This window comes from Sturnira hondurensis, unplaced genomic scaffold, assembly GCF_014824575.4.
Source record: "Sturnira hondurensis isolate 20B ecotype Veracruz unplaced genomic scaffold, ASM1482457v3 Scaffold0025370, whole genome shotgun sequence".
Lineage (NCBI taxonomy): Eukaryota > Metazoa > Chordata > Mammalia > Chiroptera > Phyllostomidae > Sturnira > Sturnira hondurensis.
Window position 1 is genome coordinate 15,077,567 of NW_028098001.1, and position 9,740 is coordinate 15,087,306.

The 9,740-nt window shown below is 35.8% G+C and overlaps 1 long non-coding RNA gene across 1 annotated transcript; it reads right to left on the reverse strand.

The window, feature by feature from the left end:
- Positions 1-610: 610 nt before the first annotated feature.
- LOC118982341 (uncharacterized) lies at positions 611-1,094 on the reverse strand. The gene is made up of 2 exons (XR_005065512.1): positions 1,014-1,094; positions 611-809 (listed from the first exon to the last, which is right to left on the reverse strand). It is a non-coding gene; the product is annotated as an uncharacterized LOC118982341 (long non-coding RNA).
- Positions 1,095-9,740: the final 8,646 nt, after the last annotated feature.

Sequence of the window (9,740 nt, forward strand, 5' to 3'; positions counted from 1 at the left end):
GAAAGTATGAAAGGAATACAAGCTGACTGAAATACAGGGAAAGCTTATGTGTTTTCAACTAAGCCCCTTCAGTAATCAAGCATATCTTTTGTCTTGGGTAAGCCCCTCTCCAGCTCCTTGAACTTCTGACTCTCAGAGCTTGTACTGTGGAAGAGACACATGCAAGAGCTCTCCCCCTGCTTTTGTTGAATTCGGGCATTGTGTTTGTTCTCTAGCCCGAGTCACAATCGTTTGATTCCAGTGCTGTGCTTTCCTTTTCAGACAAACTAAGAAGGGAAAAATCAGACTTGTGATAGCAAACACACAAAATGGGTCCTGTGAAAACCTTTCCTCAGTGAGATTCCTCTTCAAACTGTTATTTCTGACACGCACAGCAGGCAACAAAGCAGGTTTCCAGATACCTGTAAACGTAAAGAATATCTGTCTTTTCATGGCAGAGTTTTACTCCACCGTGTGAGCTGTTTGAGGGCATTTTGTGCCATGTGCATGTGGTGCTGGTTAAGGGAAACAGCTATACATGAAACGTTTGCCTCTGCCTCTGTCTCTGTCTTGCAATGCTGAACAAGAGAAAAGGATCCCCGTTTTGGAAGACATTTTCTATAACACTTCATTGCTTGCACTCATGATTTTATTTCCATCTGCTTCCCCAAATGCTATTCAAGAAACATTTTAGCTGATGCAGCTCAAATGGCAGATTATCTGCACCTTGAATGTAAATCCTTTGATGCTTCGTTTCTGAACAGAATTGTGTTGCCAGTGTCATGGTCTGCCACTGAGAAGGAGACAGATTCTTCAGGACTCCAGCATACCTAGGGACACACCAAAAGAGAAGGGGTCAGTGCTCTGGGCTTTAGGTCTTATCTGAGCTTCAGTAGTGTGCAAAAAACAACCCAGGCTCCTTGCCTCCCTCCTGCTGGGCTGGTTAAAACAGGAATTAGCCATACCCCGCACTCTGCACCTTTTAGTGATAATTTCACTTTCATAAAAGCTAACATAATGACACTGCCACCTACCCACAGTGCAGTGATAATGAAGGTGATGTTTCCAGGGAAGGACCCGCGCTGCCGCTAGGAAGTTCAGCTGAAGCAGAGAAATGCAGCACTGCCAGGGAGAAAATAGATGCACATTGATAAACTGCACTCAGACCTCAGGGGCTTACTTCTGAGTAGGCATTTGGGAGACTTGAGCAGTTATTTCTCATCTTCTCTCACACCACAGCCATTGTTGACCTTCTCTTCCTTCAAAATCAATTTCAGTTATTGGTCCAGCCACATAGGCCTTCTTTTGTTGACTTCATCACACCAAGCACTCTCCCTGCATCACGGTTTTCCCTGACTTTTCTATCTGCCCAGAAAGCTCTGCCCAAGATCTTCCATGAGGTCATCTCATAGACACCTCTGGTAAATCAATTCTTATATAGACTTTCTGTCCGTATCTAAAGCACCCTACTCAATCCTTAGCACTCTATCTCATAGTACTTCTTTATACTAACTTAAATGACGTTACTTATTTATTTATTCAATTATTTTGTAAGTTGAGCCTTCCACGCACAAACGGGTTACATGTTTCATTAAAGAAAAGACTTTGTGGTGGCCTTTCTCCTTCTCTTCTCCATGTGAAGACATCGTCTCCACCTCTCATAGTTCTTTCTCCCACATCTTACCTTCCTTATATGTTCCTTTTTCTATACCTACCAAGACAGGCTGGGGAAAGGGTTGGCTCAGGGTTTTACAGAGGAAAGACAGATAAATACTGTATTAATAGGAAAAAAGAAAGCTCTTTTTCTAACTTGTACACTGCTGTGTCTCCAGTGCCTACAAAAGTATGTGTTCAGTAAGTAGTTGTTGAATAAATGATTACTTTATTTTCTGCCTTTTGGTACACATGTATCTCTAAAATGGTATTTTAAAATCAATGGTATACAATTTTTAAAAATATAATTCTTATAGCAAGTACTAAATGGCAATGCAAAATATGATGCACTCCTGTGAAAGCCACAATTCTGATAAAGGCCCGATGCACATTAATGGTCTGTGGAGGAATCCATGTTGATGATGTGGTTCACCTTTGATAACACACCTTAATAACGCAAATGCTGGCTCAAATAATATTAATGATACAGTCTCTGTTATGAGCTAGAACAGAGTATAACTGTTTTAGTGGTGCTAGTAATCTGCGTTCTTAAACTGGGGGATTTTTAGTGTTGATTTTAGTTTTTGGTATATGTTACCTGTATGTAAGTTGTGTGTCCTTCTGTATATTTCAAAGTAAAGGAGATGAGTAACACAGTGATTGATGCAGTTTCTTAAATACAGATTAGAAGGACTCATTACCTGTCTCAATGGCATTCAGTTTAATGGTGGAGACCTGAGGAGAAGCAAACCCTGGGACAATCCTTTTTTTTTTTTTTCAATTTTTAAAAAAATATATTTTATTTATTTATTTTCAGAGAGAAGGGAAGGGAAGGAGAGAGGGAGAGAAATATCAATGTGTGGTTGCCTCTCATGTGTCCCTCATTGGGATCTGGCCTGCAACCCAGGCATGTGCCCTGACTGGGAATCAAACCGTGATCCTTTGCTTCACAGGCCTGCGCTCAATCCACTGAGCTACACCAGCCAGGGCTGGGACAATCCTTTTTGGGCATCCTCAGGTTTAATTTCCTCTTCTCTGTGACTTCCTAGAGTTGACCACCACACTATTGATTAAATTGTAGAAGCATCTGGAGTACCCTCCCCACCTTTAAAGAGTTGTATTATGTTGATGTAAATGTTGGTCTAAATTTTGAATTAGCATAATTAAGTGATTGGTTGAGGTAATTTGGACAAGTGAACTAAAGGACCAGTTGGTTGCACCAGCATGACTGATGGGGATCCCAGTCACACTCACCTCATAAAAAATTGACATCTTGAGGCTTCTCTCCATTGTGGCTTTATACAGTAGTGTCCATTGCAGTAGCCATGCCACCTACTGTCACTGCTGGGACCCACAGTCAGAAATGGTGACTGGAAGTAGCTGACTTTAGTATCATACTGAATTACAGGCTGCTGGGATGAACACCTACATCCCCTGCCCTCCATTTGTGAGTATTGTGCACTAACTATCACCTGGAGCTGGGGAGATGCCCCTACCAGAGACCCACTCTCTTCCTCTGCTCCGAGAGTTTTGGAGAAAAGGTAATAAAGTGAGCTAAGATTTTTGCTTAAAAATCTGGGTGCTTGGTTTGTCCTTTGCCACTGGAAACAAATGAAAGTTTAATAAAACATGACATTTGTATGTTGTGTTTTATTACATATGCAGTGATTTCTGACTTGGTCATACTCAATACACACAGTTATACCCTAAATTTTCTTGCTTTCCAACTAAGATATTTATTTGAATAATCCAATTCCACAATTTATTGAGAATAAAACTTTGAAGGGCTATAAAATGGACTGACCGATAATTTTAGAAGATGAGAATTCTATTTGAAATATTAACTTTTCATGCTAAAAGTTTAGTAAATTTAAATAGGACAAGTTTTTTGTCCAGAATTGTTACATAGCAATTAACACAGTATTCATAAGTTCTGGTTAAACTATATGCTAGCTATATAAATTTAGGCAAAATAATCCAACTATTCAATTTTGCCTGCCTTACCTTCAAGATGATAGTGATAATATCTACTTAATAATGTTGTTTTGAGATTAAGATGAAAAAATTACTTAAAACTTCCAGTAACAGGCAATAAGTAAAAGTTATTTTTAAGACCTCAGATTTAAAACTGAGTTGACTTACTGGTTCCCAGGTGAGATCTTTTAAAGCCATAAAATAATTAGTGATTATTGTTAGATTTTCGTAGTGGAGTAAAATAAGCAATAGAGACAATACAAAGATCTGCATTCTCACAAGTGAAAGAAAACCTAGACCTCTGAGGATTTCTAGTATTAAATCTGTACCCCCATCAATATCTAACCTATGGATGTAAAAAAAAAAGTTAGAACCTTTGCTTTTGGCATAAATTTAGTCATGGAGAAATGTAATAAAACATGATTAGTCTAAGTGAAGGCATCCATGTGCCTTTGGGACTTTGGATGAAGTAAGTTTCTCTGTCAATAATAGTGCCTAAACTGTTGGGTCTCAATTATCTGTACTTTGTTACAGCACATTGATCCCATTGGTTAATGTGAGGGGGATTTATGGTTTTCCTGATTGATTCTATTCCAGCAGCAGAAAAGGGATAGAAAGGAGACAGCAGGAGTCACACATTGACTGGGTCTATGAATAGGAAAAGTGAGTTTAAGCAGAGAAGCAAAATCATCAATGGGAGAAATCTTTGGATTTGGGATGACCCAGACAGACAAAATGATTAATGATGTAAGATGCCACAAACATTGTTTTATAATTTAGACTTGTGTTTTCCCTGAGAAAAATTTCTCACTCTATTCTCAGATTCAGTATGATTTAGTATGAAGACTTAGAGGATTGTCAAGTGAACAGAATCGATAAATGTCATTTGTCTTTATATTATGAGTTATGACTTATTATTTTATTTTGCACCATTCCCCAGGTGAGGACAGGTTCTTACTTGATCGAAGTCAAATTTCCAGCGTCTAGAATAGTGCCAGCCACGTGGTAGTCACTGAGTAAATATTTGTCTACAAGTTAATAAATTATCCCTGTCCTTAGGAAGTAGCTTTATTGCCCTATTAGAAAGTGCATTTAACTTGAAACTCTGCAAGACTCCTAAGAAGGCTGTTTGGCAGTGTGGTGATGTCAAGTTAGTCCAGGATGGATTTAGGTAAAGAGGTCCATCTGGCTTAAATTAGGTAATCTACTTCAGGGTGTGCAAGCCTGAAAAATATGTCAGTTTATAATTTAAAGATGTAAAACTGTTGCTATTTTGTAAATAAAGAAAGGACTAGTTAGGTTTAAGCAGAATCTATAATTAAGAATGACTTTTTAAAAATTCTTTGTCTATTCATTGTGTTTGTGACTTTCAGCATGGATACAAATATGGCATTTTATTTTTGTCTCCATCATAGGTCAATGAGCACACCACATGCCAGTATAGAATGAAAAACGCACTTTTCCAAGTGAAATAAACCAAAAAGATAGGTTAACCAGGTACAGTTTTAGTTCCCCCAAATAAATTAAACATTAATACTTTCCTGAAAACTAGAACTGATTTCCAAATAAACAACTTTATCTCTGATTTTCACAGTGCTCTTGTGTCAGTATAGGGATATCTCAGAAATTTTGCAAGTTTGGCTCCAAACCACTGAAATAAAGTGAATCACATGAATTTTGGGGTTTCTCAATATGTGTAAAAGTTTGTTTACACTTCCATATAGTCTGTTAAGTGTGCAATAAAGAACCAATGTACACATCTTAATTAAAAATACTTTCTTGCTAAGAAATGCTAACCATCTTCTGAGCCCCTGGCATGTTATAATTTTTTTGCCTATGAAGGGTCTTGCCTTGTGTTGGTGGCTGCTGACTGATCAAGGTAGTGATTGCTAAAAGCAGAAATTTCTTAAAAGAAGACAACAATAAAATTTGCTGAATTGATTGATTTTTTTTTTCTTTCATGGGGAATTTCCCTGTAACATGTGATGCTGTTTGGTAGCATTTTACTCACAATAGAACTTCTTTCAAATTAAAGGCAGTCCTTTCAAACCTTGCCTGTTTTATCAACTAAGTTTATGTAATATTTTCAATCATCTGAAGATTGTCATTTCAACAATCTTCACATCATCTATGCAATATATTTAATCTGAAGAAACCATTTTCTTAGCTCATCCATAAGAAGCAACACTTCATTTATTAAAATGTTATCATGAGATTATAGCAATTCAGTTTATCTTCAAGCTTCATTTCTAATTCTAGTTATCTTGGTATTTCTATGATGCCTGTAGTTACTCTCTGCACTGAAGTCTTGAATTACCCAGTCATCCATGAGAGTTGAAATCAACTTCTTCAAACTCCTCTTAAGGTTGATATTTTGACCTCTTCCCATGAATCCTGAATATTCTTGGCGGCACCTAGAATGGTGAATCCTTTCCTTTCCAGATGTTTTTAAATTACTTTGCTCAGATCCATCAGAGGAATCGATTTCTATGATAGCTATCACCTTACAAAATATGTTTCTTAAATAATAAGACTTCAAAGTCAAAATTACTCTTGGACACATGGCTGCAAAATGAACGTTGTGTTAGCGGGCATGAAAGCAACATTAATCTCATTGTACATCTTTAGCAGAGATCTTGGGTGACCAGGTGTGTTGTCAGTGAGCAGTTATATTTTGAAAGAATTTTTTGTGAGCTCAAAATATTCAGTAAATCAGGTAGGAAACAGATATGCTGTCATCCAGGGTTTCTTGATCTATTTACAGAGTGCAGTCAGAATAGATTTAGTATCATTTTTAAGGCCTCTAGGATTTACGGAATGGTAAATGAGCATTGGATTCAACTTAAAGTCAACATTTGTATGAACGATTGACAAGGAACTCAACCTGGCCTTTGAAGCTAGCTATGAAAGTCCTGGGTGACGTCTTATTTCAATATAAGACTATTTTGTTGGCATCGAAAATTTGTTGTTTAGTGTAGCCACCATCATAGTGTAGATCATCATCATTAATGATCTTAGCTATACATTCTGGGTAACTTGCTGCAGCTTCTACATCAGCACTGGGCTTCACCTTACACTTATGTTATGGAGATGTCTTCTTCCCTTAAACCTCATAAACCAACCTCATCTAACTTCAAACACTTCTCCTGTAGCTTCCTCACCTCTCTCAGCCTTCACAATTAAGAGTTGAGGCCTTGTTCTGTACTAGGTTTTGGTTTAAGGGAGTATTGTGGCCATTGTTTGATCTTCTATACCAGAAAAACTTTCTCATATTAGAAATGAATCTGGCCCTAGCTGGTGTGTCTCAGTGGATTGAGAATTGCTGACCTGTGAAATCAGGGGTTGCCAGTTCTATATCCAGTTTAGGACACGTGCCTGTGTTGTGGCCAGGTCCCCAGTAGGGGGTGCTCGAAAGGCAACCACACATTGATGTTTCTTTCCCTCTCTTCCTCCCTCCCTTCCCCTCTCTCTGAAATAAATAAATAAAATATTTTTAAAAAAGAAATGTCTATTTTCCCTTTTTTATTATTTGTGTGTTCACTAGAGTAGCATCTTAATTTTCTTCAAGAACTTTTCCTTTGCAGTGCAAGTTGGCTGTTTGGTATTAGAGGTCTGCCTTTAGGCCTGTCTCAGCTTTTGATATGCCTTCATCATTAAGCTTAATCATCTCTAGCTTTTACTTTCAAGTAATAAACTTGCTACTCTTATTTCACCTGAATAGACCATTGTAAATTATCAATTAGCCTAATTTCAATATTGTTGTGACTCAGGGAACATGCCCAGGGAGAGGGAGAGAGATGAAGAAACAATTGATTGGTGGAGCAGTCAGACATTTATGAATGAAGTTGCCATCTTGTATGGACACAGTGTGTGGTGCCCCCAAAGAATTATAGTAGTAATATCAAAGATCACTGATCACAGATCATCATAATAACTACAATATAATAGTGATGACAATGTTTGAAATATTATAAGAAGTACCAAAATGTGACACAGAGACATGAGGTCAGCAAATGCTGTTGGAAAAATGGCAGTGATAGACTTAATGCAGAGGTGCCACAAAACTTCAATTTGTAAAAAAAATGAAATATATGCAAGATACAATAAAATTAGGTAAGCTTATATAGCAAACCTTTGCAAATATAATGTATATTTGAAAAAACTTGCTAATTTTCCACCATAAATTGACTAACTATAAGGTAACATTTGTTATCTTAGGGTTTATTTTATTTTACTTTTTTAAATTTAGAGGTCAACTTGTAAAGCCTAGACTCCTTGGCAGAACTTCTTTCCAAGCAAACTACCACTTTCTAAGTAATTTTATTACTCTAGTACTTCCTATGCAAGTGAAAAGTAAAGGTAGTAAACATNCAGCAAATGCTGTTGGAAAAATGGCAGTGATAGACTTAATGCAGAGGTGCCACAAAGCTTCAATTTGTAAAAAAAAATGAAATATATGCAAGATACAATAAAATTAGGTAAGCTTATATAGCAAACCTTTCCAAATATAATGTATATTTGAAAAAACTTGCTAATTTTCCACCATAAATTGACTAACTATAAGGTAACATTTGTTATCTTAGGGTTTATTTTATTTTACTTTTTTAAATTTAGAGGTCAACTTGTAAAGCCTAGACTCCTTGGCAGAACTTCTTTCCAAGCAAACTACCACTTTCTAAGTAATTTTATTACTCTAGTACTTCCTATGCAAGTGAAAAGTAAAGGTAGTAAACATAGTAATTCAACTGTATTAAAGTATTTTCTGAAAATTGTGCACTCAGGGCAACATAGAAGTTAGTGTGTCTTAGAGAAAACAGAGAGATGATTCTCTTTTTAAGAAGAAAAACTTTGTGTTTTATTTATTTATTTATTTTTATGTCAATGATTTTTAATGGTAGTAGAGAAAAAAAGATGGTTCATCTGAATAAAGCACTTTAATAAAGCTTGGTTGTACAATTCCTCCATACAAGAGGTATATTAATTGTCAATATAATAAAAGCACAACAGTGTTTATATTAGTATGAAAACTTTATTAAAGGATATAAAATCAGAATTGGGGAAATATATCATTACCATTGATAGACTCACTCCATTTATAGAGATGTCCCCCTCTCACCCAAAACTATAAGGCAAACTTCATCTGAACCCTTACTAGATAATTTAGAAAGTTGATGAACATATTCTAAAATTTACATAGAAGAATGATATGCAAGAAATAGTTAAGTCAATATTTAGTCAAGAGTTAAGTCTTTTTGCTTTAAAAAGAAAGCAAAGATTGAGAAATTGTCTAACATAAATTAACCTACTTAAAAATCTATGTCAATAACACAAAATGAGTTGATGCAGGAGCAGAAAAATAGAGAAGTGGAGCAGAATAGCATTTCCAGAAAAAGATCTACACAAATACAGAAAATTGATTGATGAGCAATCTTAGCAAAAATGAACAAAGAAACTAGGTTAGATTAGAAGAAAATGAAAGTGAGGTCCTTACCATGTACTGTATATAGGCACTCTACATGTAAAAAGTAAATCTATAAAGCTACCGGAAGAAAACTTGTGAGAATATTTTAACAGCTTAAGAATGAAGAGAAATTTTTTTAAAGACCCACAGAACATAAATCATAAGATAAAAACTGATTTGTTAATATTAAGATGGAAACTTTTAGGTCAATGAAAGACTAGACAAAATAGATGAGTATCTAGAAAAATATTGCATTTTTAAATAAAAAATATAAATTCAAATTGAGATAACATGCACCTCTATTGGAATCATAAAAATTAGAAAATGGGCAATAACAATTGTTGGCAATTTTTTTTAGGACAGAGAATTCTAATGCTCAGCTTATGGAAATATGAGCTGTTAAAATTACATTGTTTCTGGATATCAGTTTTTTGGAAATCAATCTGGCAATACTTAACAATTAAGAATGCACATAATCTATTTAACCCAATTAATTTACATACAGGATCTAAGAGACATAAATGAGAATACTTACTCTGACTATTCAGAGATATGGAGAGCTGGAGGAAAATTAGATGACCTTCACTTGATAAAAGGATAAGAGGTAGTCATTACACACTATCTTATAGTCTGTAACAGAATCAACACATCAAAACACTAAATATGCATACAA